We start from the raw sequence: 23,304 nt of genomic DNA on the forward strand, positions 1-23,304 counted from the left end.
CACCTCGTGTGTCGCCAACTTCTCGAGCATCTTCTCGTCACGTACCCCCTGGCAGAAAGCAGTGATAATAGATGCATCTGAGATACGAGGAATGGTACCCCGTACCTTGGTGAAGCGCGAGATGAAGGCCCGGAGCGTTTCTCCGGGTTTTTGCCTCACGGCGTGAAGGTGCGCCTCCACACCATGCTGCTGGTATGCACTGGCGAAGTTCGCTGTGAACCTCGCACAGAGCTCTTCCCAGGACTGGATCGTCCCAGGTGTGAGGTTCATGAGCCAGGTCCGGGCTGGCCCAGACAAGGCTAGATGAAAGTAGCTTGCCATGACGGCGCCGTTACCACCAGCCGCTGTGATGGCGGTAACGTACACCTGCAGGAACTCCGACGGGTTAGTGGTACCGTCATACTTTTCCAGCAGGTGGGGGCGGAACTTGGATGGCCATGCCATGGCGCGGAGGTGCTCCGCCAGCGCAGCGTAGCCCACCCCAGCAACTAGTGCGTCTGGCTGTATCCGGGCGTTCACCGGGGGCTTGGGTGCCACCACGTCCAAGTCGGCGTTGAGGTTGCGGCCCTCAATGTTAAGACGGCGCTCTCACGCCCTCTCGACGGAGATACGGGCATCCTCTCCCGCGCGCCGGCGGTTGAGCTCCGCCCGCAGGTCTTCTGTTCGTGCACCCCTCACGGTAGGGGAGTGCACGAACGCCGACGCACCGCCCTGACACTTGCGGTAAGGTACCACCGCGTTGCCGGGCGGAGGTCGTTGCCCAGTCCTTGCAGAACTGGGGGAGGCCTGAGCCGGGTGGAGGAGACGGTCAACGTCGTCCCGCCACTGCTTCAGGGCGTCTGGCGAGGCTGCTTCAGCCGGGGGGTTGCGAAGCAACTCCCTAGCCGCTGCCAGCACTCCGCCGCTCGCAGCTTGTGAGGGGGCCCTTGATGGGCGCCCTGACTCTTGCCGGCGAGCAGCGCGTGCCGCCGCCGACAGTGGCTGCTCCACGGGCACAGTTGCCCCTGGAGCAGGGACACGAGAGGCGTGTGGCGTGGAGGACGCCACACCCTCCGTCATCTCCACGTCGTCCACACGAACCATGGGGACGAAGAAGAGATGAACTGCGACCAGCTAAATTGCTCCCCTACCTGGCGCGCCAAATGTCGTGGTGCTGCAAACCACAGCCGGGTGGCGAAAGGCACCCGCCCTTGCCCAGAGGGTGTGTACTCGGGGGTTAGCTAGTCTTAGTTCGATCTCACTCAGGAACACGATGAACACGGCAAGATTTAGAGTGGTTCGGGCCGCCGGAGCGTAATACCCTACGTCCACTGTGTGTTGAATTGCCTTCCCGAGAGAGAGAGAGAGAGAGAGAGAGAGAGAGAGAGAGTTCGCGAGAGCTTGAGTATGTCTGGAGAGGATTGTCGTGCATAGCGAGCGCCTCCCTTTTATATCTCAAGGGAGGCGCGTACACAGCTGTTGGGTCCCCGACAGGTGAGCCCAACGGTGTAGTATAAAATAACGTATTGTCCATACATTATGGCATTGCAGGCAAAGGAGATCTCTCTCCTGGATTCCTTTGCCTGCTCCTGGAGTCCCTTGTTCATCATGTCCTGGCACTGTCTTGTCGGGACGATGCCAGATGTAGCTAGTGGCGTCGCCTGCCACGTTGCTTAAGCGGGCTGTGTAGCTTGCGGCATAGGCGGCATGATGGAAAAGTATCGTGTCGTCGTATCCATTTAATGCTGCAGACGGGCTCTATGCGGCCGCGGCACAGGCGGCTGCACTGTGCACCTTGGTAATACGCGGTGCACAGTGAGGCCTAACATAGGCTGTCTCGCGTGCCGCGGTGGCAGAGCACGCCTTGTCTATCTGCATTAAATGCAGTGGGCGCGCGAGTCTTCCAGCGGAAGGCTCGCGCTCGAGCCCGTGCCTCCGGGCCACGTGGCGGCTCCGGACCCCCACGCAGTGCGGGAGGTCCGCATGGACGCAGGAGGTCCCGGACCCCTACGGGGGGTCCGAGGCCTCGGCTGTCGACATAGAGCTTCCCTTCCTTAGAGACACGTGGCGCCTCCGGACCCATCCCCAGGCGGGGAACGGGTCCGGGGCCGTTGGCCTGGTGAGGGAAGAGCCTGACCCGTGGGGCCTGGCTACTCCGTCCTTTCCGCGCAGTTACGGATGACTACGCGGGTCCTGCCTTGCTGCAGTAAGAGTTGGTATCCCTGCTATAGGGTACTGACAAGGTACTCCAACGGTCATTCTTGGCCTTGGGCGCTTGCATTGAGGCGTTTCCGCACTGCCGGCCAGTCATTTTTATAGATGGGACATTTTTGACAGGAATGTATAAAGGCACAATCCTCACAGCTGTTGCAGCTGATGGTAACAGACAATTGTTGCCTTTGGCAATTGCCTTTGTGGAGAAAGAATCAGGGGATACTTGGTATTGGTTTTTGCAGAGTGTGAAGCAGATGATTGTCAAAGATGTAGAGAAGTGTGTTTGATTCATGATCGGCACAAGAGTATATTACAAGCAATCGATGACATACAGAATGGTTCTACTGAGCGTAGTAGGACTGCACTTTGGCCGGACCTAAAGAGTAGGTGGTGCATGAGGCATATGGGGGCAAACTTTCATAGCCAGTTCAAGAACAAAACCCTTATGAAGCTGTTCAAGCGGTTATGCAGCCAGAATCAGGAAAGGAAATTCAACTTCCTATGGAAAAAATTGGATGAGCTAACAAAAAAGCAAACGGCGGAGCTAGCGAAGAGATCTGTCAATACAGAGGAGGACGACCAGGTCTCACTTGAAGACGTGGGCTTGGACGGTCCGAATGTCAGGCACAAAAGGAGAAGGGCAATTAAGACATTCTCGGAGTGGATTGAGCACGAACCAAAAAAGAAATGGGCTTTACTGTTTGATGAAGGAGGTGCTAGGTACGGTTTAATGACTACGAACCTAGCCGAGGTATACAATTGGGTGCTGCGTGGTGTAAGATCATTGCCACTTGTTGGGATCGTGGAGTTCTTCTTGTATCGCACTTGCGAGTACTTTAGGGACCGTTACGCAGTGGCACAGAAAGATATGATCGATAATCACAAAGTTTACGGATACAAGGTTACGGAGTATATGGAGGCACCTTTCAAAAAGGCCCGTTTACATCGGGTGACTCCAGTTGGCTCGATGGAACGTCGGTACGAGGTGATGTGTAGGGACAAAGGCCGAATGGGGGGCCGGCGTGAGAAGCATGTGCAGGAGTGTGTTCTCCGTCCTGATGCTTGTATTTGCTCATGTCATAAGCCAAAGCTGTTGCACATGCCATGCACACATGTCATTGCTGCCTGTTTTGAAGCTGGTGGACTACAGCCTCGTATGTATGTCTCAAATTACTTCATGAAGGAAACTATTTGGATGACTTGGAGGCACGAGATTTATGGGTTCCGCATCCTGGGAGACTTCATAACTGATCCTGAACACAATGCAACTTACATTCCGGATCCAGATCCAGAAATGTTTCAAGGGGTGGGCCGACGCAAGAAGAAACGCATTAGAAATAACATGGATCGATCGGAGGCTGGTCGAGAGGTCGAGAGGTCCGCCTCTGCTCGAAGTGCCATGAGACGGGTCATACGTACAAGGATTGTACGGCATTGAGTTATGGTGGCCGCACAGATGGAGTGGGCCCATCAGAAGCTGCTCCAAATCCGGCAACGCAGGCAACGGGTCGTCGTGGCCGCCGTCCGAACAACGATGGCCTTATGTGATCGATGACGATTGTCATCTGTGTCATTCGCTATTGAATCATGTTCGATATTAAATTATGTAATATTAAGAACTAATATGTCGTAAACTGATTTCGTCTTGGCGTACGAATATTTGTTGTAATGTGTGGCGCAAATGTATGTTCAACTTTGTTGTTGTAATTGGAAAATTGAAGTTATATGATATGTAATTTGTCGTGCATCATTTATTAGTTTATTACGTTATGTTTTATTTAGTATTTTATTAAGTATTTGTTGTATTACTTAATGTTATTATGCTTAATATTGTTATTTATATTCTGAAATTTTTTCTAATAAATCTTATTATACAGGTATCGCGCACGAGGAAGGAGCCACCCCTGAGTTGCTCGATACTCTCGTCGACAAGCGCCACCGGTCGTACATGTCTGCGGTCCGTGGCGTAAGCTTAGGGACGTTTCGGGCACGTGTGCCCATGTCAACGATGCCGATACACCGTCGCTGGGTTTCTAGGTACGGGTTACATTTGTCACATATTTTAATTGTTTCCGTAACTGTTTGTTCTAACTTGATGTTTCATTTTCGCGATGCAGGCTACGCGCTTCAGGTCTTCTCCCGATTGCGCGACTTGTGGAGGGAGATATGGCCGACCCTGCACGTCGACCTAGGGACAGGGCTCCATGGTTTCAGTTCGACATGTCCCTCCTCGCGGCACTTCTCGACCGTTGGCGTCCAGAGACGCACACGTTTCAACTCTCGGTCGGTGAGATGACCCCTACTCTTCAGGACGTGGCGATGCTTCTAGGCTTGCCGTGTGCTGGACGAGCCGTGGGTGCAGAGGACGTGGGACTCTCGTGGCACGACGACCTTTTGGCTCGGTTCGCCGGGGTTCAGCGCAACGAGCTAGCGTTGCCATACCGGCCCTTGCCTGCGAACTACGCACATGGACCGACAAAGAGGTGGCTGCTACAATTCAGTGTGAGTACATAAATGTTGAATCTTTCTGTACTTATATTCATATGTATTTGCATTGACGACTCGTACCATTTTGAAGATGGACTACATGAGGGCAGACGCAGACGACTTTACGGTTGCCAGACACTTCGAGGCCTACTTACTGTGGCTGTTCGGCTGGGTCATGTTCTGCAGCTCCCAGGTTGACTCGTGCCCCCAAACAGCTCATTCCATTGGCGAGGTCGATAGCTGATGCTCCATTTCACGAGGTCCCACAGTTCAGCTGGGGGTCTGCCGTTTTGGCTGCGAGTTACAGGGGTCTTTGCACGGGCGTGACGAAGGTCTCAGCAGAGGAGCCCATTTTTGTTGGGTGTCCTCTACTGTTACAGCTCTGGTTGTACGAACGCTTTCCCGTCAGTAGGCCAGAGATGGACTTCGAGCCGTACGTCCAGTTGTCCGCAGACCATGACGACGTCGACAGACCTACGATGGGTTCGTTGTGGTGCCTCAGGAGGGTACGTTACATCGTTTGTTTTACTTATTGTTACATGCCTTCAGAATTGTACGATTTAGCGGTTAACATATTTTTTCGTTATGCAGCCTTCTTGGGTCGGCGTGCAGACGAGGAAGTCGTACCACAACTTCGTGGGACAGTTTGACGCTCTTGTGGACACGGACGTGAGGTGGACTCCGTACACTGCAGCCGACATTTACGCCCGGGCACCGAGCGGTCTTTCGTCCTTATGCCTGCGAGATCACGAGTACTAGATGACGAGGAAACCGATCCTTTACGACATCCACATCGAGGAGTACCACGTGAACCAGGTCATGAGGCAGTTCGGTCTCTACCAGCAGACCACGGTCCCGATTGTGCACTCAGTGGAGGCCCACGTCCACAGGTACCGAATAAATAGTTCTGTTAATAATTCATCTTTTTTTATACCCTACCATTTAGCATTGAATCGCTCAAGCTTTCTATTATAGGTGGACACATCAGGGCCAGCCACCAGGCTCGCGGTGGGCCGACAAGGTCCGTTCTTACGTCAACTCTTGGGCCGCGGCCCTCGACGACGTCGTTTTCGAGGATCGGCCGCACAGCGACGAGGCATACGCGGACTACCTACGGTGGTACCTGCCGAGGACGCGCACACGTGTTGTGCATGTTCCACCAGATGCTCGGATCGAGGCCGCAAGGGTGTCCGAGACGTACCCCGTAGTTCGAGACCAGAACTTCGCCATAGCGGTACGTTTCTCTGATTGATTTTGCAGTCTACAAAACCGATTGCATATGATGTTACTACTTTCTCGGTTCAGTACGATGTCATACGAGCGATTGAGTTCGAGGCTTCGTCGAGTATGGGCCAGTACCATGACATGACGCTCGCGCAGCACCAGAGCACGCTGCAGAAGATCGTCGACATGTGCAAGCGGTTTCGACGAGCCGTGACCTGTCGTGAGGACGACACCTTCCTCCCACCTCACAGTTCGGGGCCGGTGCCTGTGCCCGGTCCATCGTCACGACGGTCTGCACTCGCGGCACAGTCAAGTCCACCGCCACCGCCACCGCCACCTGACACGATGGCGACACCTTCGGGTTCTGCAGTTCGGCCCATGTACGTGCCGCGGCCGACACATTTGTACTCGGCAGGTAAATCGTACTCTAACCTCGTGTCACTTACAATACCGTATTATGTAAAACTTTATTCATTAACTTGTACTTCTTATTCGTGTAGCGCCCGGCTCGTCGTTGTTTCCGTCGATAGATCCGTACGGCGCCGGATCTTCGTCTCTTCGTCGTCCAATACATGATCTAGGTACGTCTAAGACGAGTTGTTAATTTGCGATAACAAGTACATACTTAATTGAACATTGATGGATGGAGGTTTGTGAATCAGTGTCTGTGTTTAAAGTGGTAGCAGTGAGCGCTGTGGAGCGTGCAAGTACTGATGGTACGAGCAGTGAGAGGTCCTGTTGTTGTTTAAAGTGGAATGAGTGCGCGCTGTGGAGTGTGCGAGTGCAGAAGCGTGGACGACTGTGGAGCTGTGAGAGGTAATATCTGTGTTCAAAGTGCTTGGACGATGCAGGCAGCCCTGCGTGTATAAAAGACCACCTTGTGGTTGCCGAAAGCAAAGCCTTGCAATTCAGGTTCCACTTTTTTTAATTAGCCCAAACAAACAACTATGAGCTCCTCATTCTCCCGGGCAGCTTTCCGTCGGGAAATGGAGGCTAATTTAGGACCCTCTCCTAACGATCCCAATAGATGTATTACATATTGCAAGGTATGGCCGAAAGGTGTAGAGCCACCCGATTGTTATTGCCAAATGTGTTGTGTTCCGAACATATCTCGTGATTACGAGACTTTTGGCCAAAGGTATTGGTGTTGCAAGAATATCGAGGAAGTCCAAAAAAGAGGTGCAACATCACAGGTATAGATTAATTTGTAAATATGCTTTTGTTATTTTTAATAATTTTGAATTGTTTCTTGTTTGCAAAAGTACGCTGGTGATGACACGCATACTCATTGGTGTCATTTCCATGAGTGGATTGACACGTGGATCACTCGTCGTGATCAACAATATATGGAGTGGTTGAAGAAGGTGAATGAAGATTTACGCAAATGCGAGCGTGCAAAAGCAGACATCGCGGGACGTGATAAGGGGACTGCCCGTGAATGATTGATGTTGTCCTGCTCCGTCTGAATAAATAATGTAATGTTTGTTCGAATTACCTAAGGCATGTTAGGTTTAGTCTTGGACCTCGTTACCGTAGCTTGCAACAGGTCCTGACATGACATGTCATGTGTTCTGTGCGTTGAATTGTGTGGACCACTATTTAATTTGTGTTCAATATATGAACGGTGATTGTTTTGTTTGTTTTTATTGTGTGTACTGGCCGATATATGCCCATGGAGTTGTCATCACGTCGGTCTGAAAAGTTTATTTGTAGAGCAATGCTTCTGAAAAATTTAGTTGTAGCTCCTGTTTTATGAAATGGGTACTTGTAGTAGAAAGTACACAATGCATATTAATTAGACATTGAAATTACAAAAACAATTGCCATGGCATGTACATGGAACACGCTAACGTCGTGTTCCATCTAGACCTAACATGCCTTAGGGAATATGAAATTCGAACATTACATGATAGTCATCTACAGAGTGCACCGAGGATACTTCCCCTTCCTAATAGCCTCGGGCCCCGCCTCCTTCGCACGGCGGGCCCTCTCTCGTTTCCTCTCCCTATTAGCTTCACGCTCCTCCGCCTGCCGACGTTCCACATCTGCGAACCTCTTCTGGATCTCTTCTTTATCTTTCTTGCTCTTCTCCTCTATTTTTTCCTCTTGCAGCATTCGCTGCCACCTTTCCGCAGCCCACCTTGCTTCGCGCTCAACGTGTTCCTTAGCTTCGGTCGATTGCTCCGTGTCCAGCCACTGTATGAAATCACAAAGAGGTGGTGGACTCTATTTCCAAGCCGAGTTAGAATTAACTTACTAAACTCCGAAGGCGCAAACTAGATAGTGCGAGGTGATACATTCGCTTTGTCCTTGCCGTAGCGCTTTGGGGGATCGTACTCGTAGTTATCACACATGAAGAACCTCCTGCCGAAGTCATCGCCCAAAACTTTGGACTCCATCAGCTTGCACAACGAACCGCAGAAGCACATTAGAACTTGCACTCCTTGAGGCACAGGTTCTCTAATCTTGTTCCACGGAATGAAGGTAGAACCAGAGAAAGACATGGTGGTAGTGCGGGGATGGCTAGTGACTTTGTATGAGATGGGGCGATGTCCTATTTATAGATGGAGCTATTTGGTCTATAGGCATGGTTCATGCATGTCTATCGCCGTTTCAAACGGCGGTAGGTCCTCCCACATTTTTAATTATAGTGGGGTGCAGAAGAATCTGATGCAAGGTGACAGGAGATCGAAATCGTAATTGAAACTCATGAATATCTCATAAAAATATATTTTCACATTCTATTAGAGTTAAATCTAATTTGTATTAATTTTTTAAAAAATATTTCCCTAACCTCCGCTATCTCTATTATTTTCTGAAATATCTCTAAACGTAAAGAAAATAATTACAGTACAGACAGCCTATAAAATAATTAAACAATTAATTACAGCACTGAGAGCATATAAAATAATTAAAAAATGTGGGAATACCTACCGCCGTTTCAAACGGCGATAGGACACTGGGCGTCTACAGTCCGGCTACAGCCGGTTATAACCGCGCTGTAGCCCGACGGTAGCACATACCGCCAGTTCATCCGGCAGTAGGTAGCTACCGCCGGATGAAACGGCGGTATGTTTGATGGGCCGTGGGCCAAGAAACTTACCGCCGGTTCATCCGGCGGTATCTCCTTACCGCCAAACGAACTAGCGGCAGGGTAACATATTTGCAAAAAAAATATAACGATATTTATTTTTGATAAATCGAAAAAAAAATAATATAAAAATAAAAAAATTCGAATCGCAGCCTGAACCGTTCTTTCTCCGACCGCCAAAATCTCACTATGATTGGGTAAGTTTGACTATGAGTCTATCTCCGGGTCAAGTCTAACTATTTTGTTTCCCGGAATGGTCAAATCTAAGAGTAAGAATAATCACTCTGTTCTGCTGGCTGCGACTCGTGACAAATTTATTATGAGAGAAAATTACTGCTGGCTGGCTAGTGGCTGGTGCTGTTTGGTGCGAGAGAAAAATACTGTTGCTAGCCGGTGGAGCAGCAAGCAGAACAGAGTGAATAGAAATCGACGGCAGCACTAGCATGTGCAGGCCACGTCACTCAACGCCTATGGCAAAATAATGCTCATATAATATTCACTATTGCCTATCGAATGCATGCTTCCCGTTTGCATGCTCTTTTTTGAGCTGAGACATTTCCTCGTTGCTCTATGCGCTCAGACATTTCCTCTTTATGCTGCTTGATCTACGCCGAGCAGTCGTTTTTTGTGCTGCTCTACACCGAGCAGTCGCTTTTTCGCTTTTTGTGATATGAACAGCTATTTAGCCTGCTGACTAACCCATAATAATTGCTCTAACTACAAGTTTCTTCGTTCATTGCTTTTAAGGCACTGGATTTTCTGTGCCTGCCCTCTGCTTTTCGTCTAAGAAATTACACTGATTTGAGGCAGCTGGCAGGTGAACGAAGTCACAAGAGGTACCCAGTCATCTCTTCGGCCCCATCTGTTCAACCTATTTGCAAGGCAAAAGTACCTTGAACATGACTTCTCGCTGGTCAATACATCATTAGATTTCAGACAAAACAATATACCGTCATATACAAAGGAAAATGATTTGTAACCTTGTATAGTTAAATTACTTTGCCAGTAAGCTCAGCATGTGTTTGTGACATGGTATAGCCTGATCTAAGTATATTTCTCACCATATATATAACCATGACTTTCTTGGCAAAGGTTGACACCACAACCATTTGATGAGGGCAGTTCACCACATCTTTGCAGGACCAACACTGCGCTTCTTGCTCCTCTGGTCACCAGAACACTGACATGCTCAGCATCATTTTTTTTATAATATTTGCAGGCACAAGGAAATTCAGATTGATATAGTTGATATGTGGATTTTAGCATAGATATCATTGCATTACACAATTGATTAACAGCCATCTCACGAACTACACTGGCAAATCATGCTACAAATGTCTTGTAGATCTATGCAGTGGAAAGGCCTGCAACAGACACATCATGAAAACATGCGGACCTACACACGCCAAACACTACTTGATAGTATGATACTATCTGAACCTGGCATTCAACTTGGATATTCCCTATCGATGCTATGTAATCAACCGATTAGCTTTCATATTGTTTTTGCATTAAGCATTATGTCTTAGTGATCTGTTTTCGAACCATGATGAATATGGCTACTCTACAAGATCAAAATCCTAAAAATGATGGAATTAAACTAGATGCTCCTATAAAAACATTGAGTTAGCAAAAAATAAAAAGAAAGATTTTATCACCCATTAAAAACACTCAAATACAAAAATGAATGAACTGATCCCATTAAATTAGATAAGGAAAGGGGTCCATAAGGAAATCTACTATGAGAATACATGCAACCCTATCATTTGAGCTAAGTGTAGACAACAGAAATACCTAATATGAAGTGACAAGTGTTATCTGGATGCAGTGCTTTTATTATGCTAGCTATACCAGGTATACTAGATAAACCGCGCGCTACGCCGCGTCCACTTGAAAATATGGAGCATAGCGTCCACTTGAAAATATGAAGCAAAATAGTTGATGCGTTGATGGTTACGTATGCGTATAGAATAGGAAGAGAGGTATGTTGGAGGGCGTGACAATAAGCTGATTGTTGCGTATGGACCGGAAGGAGCAAACACCAAATGCATACCCCATTTCGGACTTCCTTTCTCCAGGGAAGCACGTCGGGCTTCCTCTCTCCGGGGACACGTGTCGTTGCTCTCAGTTCTTCCTCTCCACGGTGCATAAGAGTAATAGTAAGTATATGTATGCCAGTATGCCACCCACAGTCTTCGCGAAGCCTCTGCAACTAAGCAGCACCACAAAGTCGCAACACACCTGATGAAAATAGGGAGCCCCATACTCATGAGCAGCTAGCGTCGCAACATGAGAAACACACCCAAAAAGCAAGAAAGAATTAATGATTAGCAATTTTTTGATATTTAGCAAGCACAAACTGCAGTAACTCATTAGCCACCATATAAAAAAAAGCAGCACCATCTAGCACGAAGCTGGGCTGCTTTGTACCAGCACACAATAATACCTGAAGGTCTATATTACATTTCACTGAAAATAAATCTGGTCTTTACACAGCACAATCCGATATTTCAGATGTACATGAACCATTCCTACCTATGCCCTGCTCTGTACCAGAAAAACATGAGCCCAGCTATCTAAAATCTCTGAACATTCCAGCACAAAAGCACAAGCATCGAACAAAACTAACAAACGACGAACATATATCAGCTAAACCAGGAGGACGAACTTGACTGGAACAACGCAGAGAGACAGTGAACAGCAGGAGAACTGGTCTAGCCGGCCGACGAACAGAGCACAAGCAGGCAAGCGAAACATCAGGCATCCATGGAAACATAGAAGGCAAACATCAGCCATCCATGAAAGGAACACCAGGAAGAAAGAAAAACCTTAACTCGCACGATCTGGAACTCACCACAGGGCGCAGAGAGGGCGGACGCGCGGCAGGCGACAGGCGCTGCTCCGCCGGGAGGCCCAGCTCATTTCCCCTCCTAGCTCTTTTCCCCACCGAAGCGGCGAAGCCCATATCTGGAACTCACCGTGGAGGCAGTGCAGGCGAGGGGCGGTGCTCTGTGCTCCGACGGGAGTTGGGAGCCGCGCCTCGCCCCCACCGGCCGACGCACCGGCGCTGGACCTCCTCCTCATCCACCGTAGCTCTCAACTCCACTGAAGCCCAGCTCTCCCCGCCCTCCTCCGGCGCCTCCGTGGAGAAAAAGGCGAACGAAAGAGAGCGGGTGGGAGCCGCGAGGGGGTGCGCGGCGTGGCGTCCCAATGAAGGACCGGAGTCAGCGCGTCGGAGGCGGTGATGTCTCGTGGACGGGAAGCGGCCACGTGCGTGAACTGGCGTGGACAAATTTCAGAGCTAGCGTCGGGCTGTCCACCGAGACACGTGTCAGCTCCATGTTATCCAATTGCTCCCAAGCCTTCCCTCCCACGGTGTATATGAGTTAGAGTAAGTATTCTGAATATGTTTAGTTAAGCTGATGCTGTAGCAAAAGGAGCATTTCATTTCACAAAATATACCTTGAATGGTTTGACCTGTCTGTTGTGCATTCTCTCTCTCCTGGTATGCCTTTGTTTTGTTCTTGGTATGTTCCAACTTGAATTGTGCATGTGGCCACATCCTACAAATTTGAATCTTAATGCATTTCCTGCTTCATCAACTAAAGCACATATATGCCTGATGCAGCAGCCAACAAATCCATGTTATTGCTGCCCCCCAGATTACCAACCTTAACATATAGACTGGCATTTGTTTCGCTTTTCTTTATGATAATACATGCTTAAGTGCTGGGTACAAATAAGTCTATCAAACTTTGAGATATCTATGGGCCTCTGTATGCGAATGAAGCTACACCCGTGTACCAATTACTTGAAATTACATTATAACTATATCTACAATCTTCAGATTGATCTACTCCATTTTTCCAGCCATACACAGCAAAGATAACACATGCCATCATTTCAATCTGAATATTAATTAGTACCCAAACTGAAGCCATCCAACACATAGATTATTATCTAAGATCAAAACAAGATAATAGATCACATGAGAAAAGCAACATATGAGTTTTCTACTAGTAACATAATGTCGGATCACGATAGCAGGATCACACACAAGATATACTAGTACATGAACTTAGAGGTCACATGTATTAAATTATTTAGCCAGCCTTAATCCCTTACCAGCAAATAAAGCAAACTAATCTCTGGTGCTCACGCTGCGAAGCCCTCGTCCTTCTCGTCATCTGTGACCTCGATTTCCACATAAACACACCCGTACTTATCGTATTGCTTGAGGATGTTGTCGCGTTCTTCAATATCAGCAGTTTGTTTAGCGGCAAGGCTTTTTTGCATCTCATTGAATCGCGGATCGAAACTAGGGACGGGTTGGTAGGGCAGGGGAAGGGGGTTTTCCTTGAGGAAGTTGATATATGACTTTCCCAATGGTAGCACCTTCTTCCTCCTCTTCCCGGCTACCACCTTGCCCTCCAACTGCCCGATCGATGACTGAATGCGGAAGGGCACGGGGGTCGGCAGCACCTCCTCCTTCATCTTCTGCTTCGATCCGGCGCCCACCTTCTTCTTCATCTTCTGTTTCGATCCGTCGCCCACCTTCTTCTTCATCTTCTGCTTCGATCCGTCGCCCACCTTCTTCTTCATCTTCTGCTTCGATCCTGCGAACCCCTTGTCATCCTCGTCATTGGTGACCTCGATTTCCAGATAAGCGTACCCGTACTCGGCGTATTGCTTGAGGATGCCGTCGCGTTCTTCATGATCAGCAGTTAGTTTAGCGGCAAAGCTTTCCTGCATCCTCATGAATTCAAGATTCGAACTAGGGATGGGTTGGTAGGGCGGGGGAAGGGGGGTTTCCGCGAGAAAGTCGACGTAATCCTTTCCCAACCATAGCACCTTCTTCTTCATCCTCTTCCCGGCCCCCGCGCATTGCCCTCCACCAGCCCGAGCGATAACCGAGGGGCGTAGGGCACGGGGTCGGCAGCACCTCCTCCTTCTTCATCTTCTGTTTCGATCCGGCGTTCACCTTCTTCTTCATCTTCTGCTTCGATCCGGCACCCACCTTCTTCTTCATCTTCTGCTTCGATCCGGCGCTCACCTTCTTCTTCATCTTCTGCTTCGATCCGACGTGTGCCTTCTCCTCGTCGAGCTTGAGATCCTCCTCCGCCTCGGGCACTCCCTTGCCCGTCCTCGCGTTGGACGACTCCGCCGCCATCACAGATCAATCTTCTCGCCTACGTAAGTGTGCGAGGGAGAATTGCCACGAGAAGACTGGGCAGAACCCTCGACGGACGGTCGCCGCCTCCTATAAGAAGAGAGGCCGTGAGGGGACTGTTTTTCATTTTTATATTTAAAAAAAACAAAATTTCAAAAATATATGCCGAATAGGAAAATTTTCAAAAATGGGACAGGGTGCCTGTCGCCCACTGGATGGGCGACATGACCTAAATGTAAAAAAATTACATTTAGGTCCTGGCGCCCACGGAGCATTAAACAGTGAACTTGTAAAATCGATATAAAATAGTAAAAAAATTATAAAAATACAAACTTAACTGTTCTGGATTCAATGAAACAAGATCTACAACTTTTGTTACATAAAGTTTTTCATTTGATCAATGTATCTTTCTCTATTTTAAATACCAGTTTAATGCACTTTTATTTAAATCTCAAGATCCATCCTTTGTATGCATCTCATCTTTGGCCAGAGTATTGCATATGGTGAGAATAGACTTGTACAAAATTGGTAGGCCCAGAAAACATTTCTAGAATAAGGTGTTAAATTAGATCTTGCAATATGTCTAGTTTAAATAGGTTATTTATTCATGCTGTTATACTGAGTATTAGCAGCCATAACTTTTAAAGTACCATTATTTTATTTCCTAAGAGCTATAAAAAAAAGTTTGGTAAATTTTAGATAAGCACAACTAGACCAAATGAATTATTTCAGATTTTTCTAGGTACAAGAACTATTTTTCTTGATTTAGATACATTGATCAAATGAAAAATTTTATGTAACAAAAGTTGTAGATCTTGTTTCATAGAATATAGAACAGTTGAGTTTGTATTTTTTTGATTTTTTTACGATTTTATATCGATTTTACAAGTTCACTGTTTAATGCGCCCTAGGCGCCGGGACCTAAATGTAAATTTTTTTTACATTTAGGTCATGTCACCCATCCAGTAGGCGACAGGCACCTGTCGCCCATTAGGGGGCGACAAGCACCTATTTTTGAAAATTTCACTATTCGACGTATATTTTTGAAATTTTATTTTTTTAAATATAAAAATGAAAAAGGTCCCCGTGAGGGGGTGAGGGTTTTGTTATTCTGTGTGCTGGGCCATTCTCATGCTAGCGATGGGCTGGGCCCAAATTTGATAGAGATTGTGGGCCCAAAAAGGGAAACGGAAATTTCCTCAACTAACCGCGAAACTTAAAGACGAAAAAAAAAATTGTGCATACGTACGCAGGCCGATCTCTCACGTGTCCGGTGCGGTATCTGGCCTTATCGGGTCTTGCTGCTTTCCGCCCTCCACACCCGCAAAGCCACCGCCGCACGGCGACTCCTCCTCTCCTCACCTGCCCGGCTGCCCTTCCCCATCTCTCAATTCGAGGCGGGCGCCCCTCGTCGCCGGCGACGACCGAAGCGGCGCCCGTAGCATCGCAGCTCCGGCGCCGGCGAGCGCGCCCGCCCGGCGGAGGCGGCGGCCGAGATGGCGATGCGGCACCTCGTCACGGGCCAGAACAGCTGTGCCCCGGACGGCGCCTCGTCGTCCAACCCCCTCAACGCCTTCGCCAACGCCGTCCTCGGCCAGTCCTCCAAGACTCAGGTGAGCCTCCGTAGCCTTTAGCTCTGCCTGTGTAGTCTGGAGCTCGGAGGCTTAGTCGACGCCCGCAGTGATGGCTAGGCTTGGTTTGACGATTCGTGCCGCTTCGGTTGCGTAGTTCGTCAATTGCGCCTATATTGTTCCGAAAGCGGAACTAATCCTGCTATTCTAGGTTGCTGGTAGTTTGATCGCCCCGTGATGTTTAGGTTGGTATCCTGTCACGTGTATTGTTTTGAACGGTAACTGTGCAAGTCCCAATTAGCTAGTATATAATCACGCCACTCTACTAGATGTGCCCAGTTCTGAGTACAAGTACTGATCTGTCTGACCATGTGTTCCACTGCAACTTGGCTCTGATTTTTTTTTTCCACCCCAGGCTATACCCATGATTTGATTACCAAATAGTAACGAAATTACAAGAGTTCAAAAATAATACTTGTCTCTGATTGAGTGGTGAATTTTTCTTTTTAGCTGGAACTGAATTGCCAGTACACCTCGGTGAGATCATGTATCAAGTATGATGTAGTTTTCTACTATGATCCTTTTCTGTTGCCAAGGAAGAAACAGCTCATTTTTGCTTCAGTTGAAAGGATGTTCAATTTCCTAATTTAAGTACTCAGTAAGCAATAGTACAATACTGTGAGAATTTCTGATTGACCTACTAATGGAAATATGGCATCATGCTTCTTGATATATGAATATAGAATGGATCTGTAATATTCTGCAGTGGTTAACATCCGAATATATTAATAGGTTATGTTTAACATCAACTCAACTTTCTCCTTAAAAACACCCTGTATTTTTGCAGTCCATTAAGGAACTTCCTGGCTCAGTCAGTGTTCCGTCTACGTCTGAGTTTGGCACAGCTCCTCCCTTGTCAACCATCCCCGGTTCAGAGAATGAGTTCAAACAAGATCAGCGACCCCTTGCACGGGTAAGAGTTATTCCGAATGCTGCCCTTTTTATTCCCCTGACAGGCAATCCTAAGTCCTAACTGTAATTGAGAACCTGCAGGGTGCAGACTTCATTCGTGGGGGTCCCGCTAATGATTGGATTGAATCTTTTCGCCCTCCAGGGGTTCCTGAATTTGGAGGAGCAGAATCACAATACGCAGAATTTGACCAAATCTATAACAATGCAGGGACAACCATCAGACCACCCTTGGATGGTATATGTCTAGATTTTTCTTTCTTTTTTTTTGACTTGATGTTTGTCTGTGTACCACATTGCACATATAATACACCCAGCCTGTTGAATAAATGATGCAATCATGTACAGCTTAATAATTATTATTTTGTCTGTGAGATATTACCTCTTATATATTAACAATCCTTTTTTGATTGTGTGGCTCTTACTGTTTCACATCTGGCATACTTCCTACCCAATTTGCTTGAGACAAAAGGTTTAGTTGTATCAACAGTGTAGGCACTAGATCCTGCTTTAATATATAGTGCTTGCATACTCCAGAATAGCTAAATATTAAATGCCTCGGTTCTTGACTCTTTGTTATGCAAATTGTGTTTGACTGTGAGGATTGAAGTTTAATATATTGAGAACAAGGTTTTGAAACAACAAACTATATGAAAATGGAGTTTACCTTAGACTTAACAGTATTTTCCAGTTTAGAGTTGACAAAGATGCCAAAATACAACAAACTATAGTGACTCTCAACATAATTCATTTCAGGTCCACCACAAAGGGTGTTGTCTGGTGTCTTGCATTCTTTTCTTGCAAGTGGCAGAGCTGGTGTGCCGTTTCAACCTGTTCCATTACCAGCTCTTGGTTTATCTGAAAGCGACAAACAATGCATACGTGATCGTAGCTGCATAATGGCACGACATATTCTGGCTGACCAACCAGAGGAATATATACAGGCTCAGGTTAACTTGTTATTTGTAAACTCTCTGGATCTGAAAATTACCTAGGATCATGTGGTTTGCTCAAAATACTTCTGTTTTCCGTTTCTCTTATATAGCTATAATTGTACAGTACCTCAGTTTTGCATGCACTTTCCAAATTCAGTATTTATGTTATTATTGGAGATCTTACTTACTTATTTATGTTTGTTAGGTCAATACTTTGTTGCATTCGCTTGATATTGACAACCGAATGAGAGGGCCTATGCATGGACAGTACCCAGAGCTGGAGCAGTACTGGAATCAGTCCCAAAGTTCTATGGGACCTGCCTCGATGCATAATGCTGCAGATAAATGGATTACCGAGTTTGGCAATCAAAATAATAACCCAGAAAGTTGGGCAAATTCTTTCGAGCAGCAATATGGCCCGAATGGTTGGGCCTCTGAGTTTGAACAGGTCAGAGTCTTTAGCATGCTTGTTTAGGATTTCTTGCATTGCTTGTTTAGGATTTCTGCAAGTATCAATTCTGAAAGATGCTTTTTTACTGGACAAGTCTTCTTAGAAATAGATAGTATGTGGAGTTGATATAAGGCTATGTTGTTGTTGTTTGGAGTTGATATGAATTTATCTGCTCAGCTATTTTACCTCAATCCAATCGTATGCCCAATTTGGTTTCTTAAAATTCCTTTGCCTTCTTGCAATATCATTGTGCCTGACATGCTCATTTTTATTACCTTTGGTTTAAATCACATTTATTATACTATTGCAGCATCAATCTCAGATGGCCATGGGTCAGATGGGAGGAGCGAACATGGCTAACCTGGCTGCTATGGAGCAATCCCGTATGCTTGCACAAACATTAGCAAGTAATAACGACCCCAAGTTTCAGGTACTTGATGACCTGATTACTTTGCTTTCTGGACTGGCTGAGGGGTGGGGACCTCATTGGATATGCTGAGAAAGCATAGTGTGCATTACATATTTATGACTGTTCACATTGTACTGCACTATTACTTGTCATATCTGAACCATTGTTGTTCAGTACTGACTTACGTTTTTCCTAGACCGTGTATCAAACGACAATCTTAGACCTGACAGTATCCTTTTTTTTCTCACTTTTGGAAGAATTCTAAGTTCTTCCAGTTTGTTTCAAAGATGAGCCGTGGTGAACTTATTATAGAAGATAATCAAGTAAAACAAGGTTCAGCATCCCAATCCAATGGCTGGGCTGATGAATTTCAAACACAGTACAATGCAAATGCAAACTCATGGGCGGATCAGTTTGCACATGAAGAGGTAATAACAGAGAGATGGGTGTATTGCATGCTTAATGAGGATTCAATTTTCCCTTGCCAGAGTTTTTTTTTTCTTTTGACAAATCACTGGTGCATCATGGCACTTTATAGCATGCGACTTTTGAGCTTTTGTGCCTATGAGCATGTGCGAGACTAGAAGTTAGGATGCATTCGTTCAGTACAGAATTGCACAACTGCCAAAGCTTCTGATTAGATATCCCCAAGCCATGGTGGCTGGATTTTCTCTCTAGGACCTGCATATAAAAAAATAATGATCATCCTTTAGTTCAAAGTACAAACCATGTAGTATCCTGGCATAATTGGTGTTGGCAGCCTTTTGTTTCATTCACACTTGTATCAGCTGTGCTCTGATTATTTTCTTCCCACTATTTTTTATCCTGCAGCTTTCACAAGGGGTGGATAAATGGGCTAGCGAGTTCGCTAGTAAACATAATCAGGGCGCGTTAAATGATAATTGGGTTGACGAGTTTTCAAAATTAAATGTTACTGACGAATGGGCAGAAGAATTCAGTGGTGGTGGTTTTGGTGAAAGCTCTGCTGATCCATGGGCAGATGAGTAAGTACAAGTCACTTGTGCCTCTGTACATTTGGTTTGTCATAGGAATAGCATTCAATTTGAGTCAACATTTATTGCTTCTTTCTTGGTGTGTTGTCAGTTCTATCTTTATATCAAGATATTGAAATAACTTTGGGCTTTTTATTCCAACGTACCATCTAGTTTGGAAAATTATTAATAAAAGTGTCTAATTAGTTTATAGTGCCATGTGAATTATGTTATGTTTTATAGGAAACCCTTTCGTATGGCTGTTACATTGTGGTATCATACCACTAATTGTTGTCATGCTTTGTTTGTAGGTTCCAAGAACAATTGTCATCCTTCAAACAAAGCTCGGGTGCTTCTCGAGGGGTTTATGTTTTTTTCTGAGATGAACCCGTATGTTGGTCACCCTAATCCAATGCAAGAAGGACAAGAGCTCTTCCGCAAGGGCCTCTTAAGTGAAGCTGTTCTTGCTTTAGAGGCTGAAGTTTTGAAGAATCCTGATAATGCTGAAGGTTGGAGGTTGCTAGGAGTAACACATGCAGAAAATGATGATGACCAACAGGTGATGTATCTCCCTTTAATGTTTATATTTTTTCTATATGTGAATTATGCTATTATCTATTATGTGGATAAAGTCCAACATGTATCCACTGGAGTATGAGTCCTGTTTGTTATGAGTTTTGAATAGATCAATTTCAAAAAACATGTTAACAAAATCTGAGAGGTAAAAGAATTAAGTTTGGTACAGGGTGGCTGAGCTTGATTGTTTGTAGCTGGTCCTGCATGCAGTATACAAATTGTCACGAGGAATAATTTCAACAATGTTCCATTGCAGTTTTGTATACCTATCTGGAAAAATGTACTTCTGGTAGTCTTTGGCATGATAAACTATGATGCTATGACCTAGGGATTCCTTGGTTCTCCGTTTCATCAAGGTGAAATTTGTTTCTAATTTATTGCTTTGAATTCAGGCCATCGCTGCAATGATGCGTGCGCAGGAAGCTAATCCGACAAACCTTGAAGTTCTTCTCGCTCTAGGTGTCAGTCACACAAACGGTTAGTGCCTGGAATTGTGAGAGTAATTTAATATCCTGCTCAATCTGCTCTGAAGCTCTTCGAGATAATCTTCTGACAGAAGTTGTGATTGGAAGTAATCTTATTTCCGCAATGATGCAAAGCTAAATCACCAGGAACAGTGAACAATGAAACACAACTTATTGAACTAATTCATGTTTGAGGCAAAACACATCTATTTACTTTTGTAGTTTTAAAGAAAGAAAAACTTCTCCATCCTTCTCCAAGCTTCATCTCCAATAATGAAATGCTTTGCTAATATCATTTTTGTAATTCAAAATTCTTTAATTTAGTTCAAGTAGGAAACTAATCAAAATAACAAATTATATGCTATCTTGAAAGGTTTTAATTCTTCTACGCAATTGCTGCAGAATTGGAGCAGGGAGAAGCATTAAGATATCTTTATAGGTGGCTTCAGAATCATCCAAAATATGGGGGCCTTGCCCCTCCACAGGCGACTGATTCACCTTATGGTCCAGATGTGAGTGCATGCTATATGCTTTTACTCTTTTAGTGTGGATGTTTCAGTTTAGTCACTCTTGAACTCTGTCAACTTCAGATTTCAGATGGGTACCCTGTATACATGGTTAGATATTTTTAGCTACAGTCATATACTTTTTTCCAATTTCTAATATGTTTCCATATATTTTTTCATTCTGACATGCTAAATGCTTACATTTCATCAGGTTGTTAGGTTGTTTAATGAAGCTGCTCAGATGTCACCTGAAGATGCAGACGTCCATATAGTTCTGGGAGTCTTATACAACCTATCAAGAGAGTATGATAAAGCTATAGCTTCATTTAAGACAGCACTACAGCTCAAACCTCAGGACTATGCACTCTGGAATAAGCTTGGTGCAACCCAAGCAAACAGCATCCAGAGTGCTGATGCAATATTGGCATATCAGAAGGTAATTAGTTCCAATACATATTTAAATTTTCAACTTTGGTCGTTTTTCCTGGTTGACGACCCAGTATATATTCTTGTTTGAAGAACTATGACACTTTGTTTCTATCATCTTTGATGCTTAAATGATCGCTTATCCTGTCTTTTGTTGGTCTTTGGTTATTCCTTTTGGTGGAATATTTGTGGCTATTATATCCTGTGTAAGCTGCAGAACTAACAGGAAAAAACTATATGGTTGTTGTCTTAACATATAAATTCCTAAATAACGTATCACTGATCCTGTAGGACTTGCTATTGAACTTGGAAATGACTATTCTATAGACTGACAGACATGGCAGAAGTGTTGTCTTGTTGCAACTTCAGTGGCCTCATGCCCTCTATGGGAAAAGTTTTTGTTTAATAAAGTTAATACTACATTGCAGTGCTTCTAGCATTATTAACGTCCAAAATACTTATCAAATTATTTGAAATACAATGTAGATTTGTTTGACCAAATTCTTTAAAGATATCTCAGGTAAAAATTTGCACCTTCACTTATTTGGTTAACAACTTAACATAATATTTTTTGTATCATCTCCTCTATCTGTGGCTGGTATAAATAAATAGTTGTTATTCAAACTTATATTTGGCGTATATTATACAATGGATAATATTGTGGCTCCTGGTACGACAACCCTTGTTTATGGATTTGAAACACAACTAATCACAATATGTTGCTTGTTGGTTTCAGGCTCTAGACTTGAAACCGAACTATGTCCGTGCATGGGCTAATATGGGAATCAGCTATGCAAACCAGGTAATTCTTCTCTTGTAGAATGCTATCATTTGATTATGTTATCGGCTGTGTCATCACATTCTTTAATACTACCACCTTGTGATGTGAAATAAGAGGCCATATTTTGACTTTGCTTACCTTGGTTTCTCAACACTACTACACTAACATGCAACCATGGTGGAACTTCTATTTTTGTTATTTATCTGAACTATTGTAACATTTGCATTGCAAGTTGCAACGGTTATCTAGACAACCTAGTTAGCAAAGTTTCTTCTATGTTGACAGCGTTCTTCTATGTTGCTGATGCAGGGTTTGTACGAAGATTCTATTCGATACTATGTAAGAGCAGTTGCGATGAATCCGAAAGCTGACAACGCCTGGCAGTACTTGAGGATTTCTCTCAGGTATGTCCTGTATGCTCGCCGTTCATACATGCGAACCTCTGATGCTGGTTTTACCAACTAATCATATGTTCCATTTTAAACCAGCAATGCGTCACGAGCTGACATGATTGTTGCATGCGATGCCCGCAACCTCGACGCTCTTCAGAAAGAGTTTCCTCTCTGAGTCCCGGTCCTGAACATCAGCTCTTGAGCAGATCCTCATCCAGCAAGGAAGCAGCCAATTAGCAAGGCGCATGCTGTCATTGGCTGCACTCATGGAAATGGAATTCGGAATCCAGCAGCCTTTTGATCTTCTGATTCCTGTTTGATGTATGTTGATTCTTCTATTTAACAAGCGTGGAATGTACAGTGGGAACAGCACCCAATTATAGATGCGAAATACCATGGCTAAAGGCAATGGTGGCTAAGGGGAGAATATTTGTAGATACACACGGGAGGCACAGCAGGAATAAAAGAATGATTTGAATAAAAAAATCTTTATTTCGAGGATGACACCCTCTGCTTGTTCAATGGAAATGCTGCGTGGAGCCTCTAGTGATTCCGATGTATGGGGTCCGCTGGCCGCTGCACGGAAAGCGTAAAAGAGGCCCAGATTTAGACCCACCTGGTACATCTTCAGAGACAGAAGGCCAGATGTTCTTTTAAAAAGAAATTA

At 45.4% G+C, this 23,304-nt stretch overlaps 1 long non-coding RNA gene and 1 pseudogene across 2 annotated transcripts; one reads left to right on the forward strand and one right to left on the reverse strand.

Annotated features, from left to right (window-relative positions):
- Positions 1-11,422: 11,422 nt before the first annotated feature.
- LOC120713715 lies at positions 11,423-12,197 on the reverse strand. Its single transcript, XR_005691249.1, has 2 exons — positions 11,850-12,197; positions 11,423-11,704 (listed from the first exon to the last, which is right to left on the reverse strand). It is a non-coding gene; the product is annotated as an uncharacterized LOC120713715 (long non-coding RNA).
- Positions 12,198-15,484: 3,287 nt separating this feature from the next.
- LOC120713716 lies at positions 15,485-23,143 on the forward strand (annotated as a pseudogene). Its single transcript, XR_005691250.1, has 15 exons — positions 15,485-15,778; positions 16,584-16,709; positions 16,790-16,943; positions 17,462-17,655; positions 17,846-18,088; positions 18,402-18,521; positions 18,758-18,928; positions 19,332-19,504; positions 19,804-20,051; positions 20,461-20,545; positions 20,935-21,044; positions 21,250-21,474; positions 22,201-22,266; positions 22,555-22,649; positions 22,734-23,143. The product of XR_005691250.1 is annotated as a peroxisome biogenesis protein 5-like (transcript).
- Positions 23,144-23,304: the final 161 nt, after the last annotated feature.

Source organism: Panicum virgatum, chromosome 6K (genome assembly GCF_016808335.1).
Source record: "Panicum virgatum strain AP13 chromosome 6K, P.virgatum_v5, whole genome shotgun sequence".
Lineage (NCBI taxonomy): Eukaryota > Viridiplantae > Streptophyta > Magnoliopsida > Poales > Poaceae > Panicum > Panicum virgatum.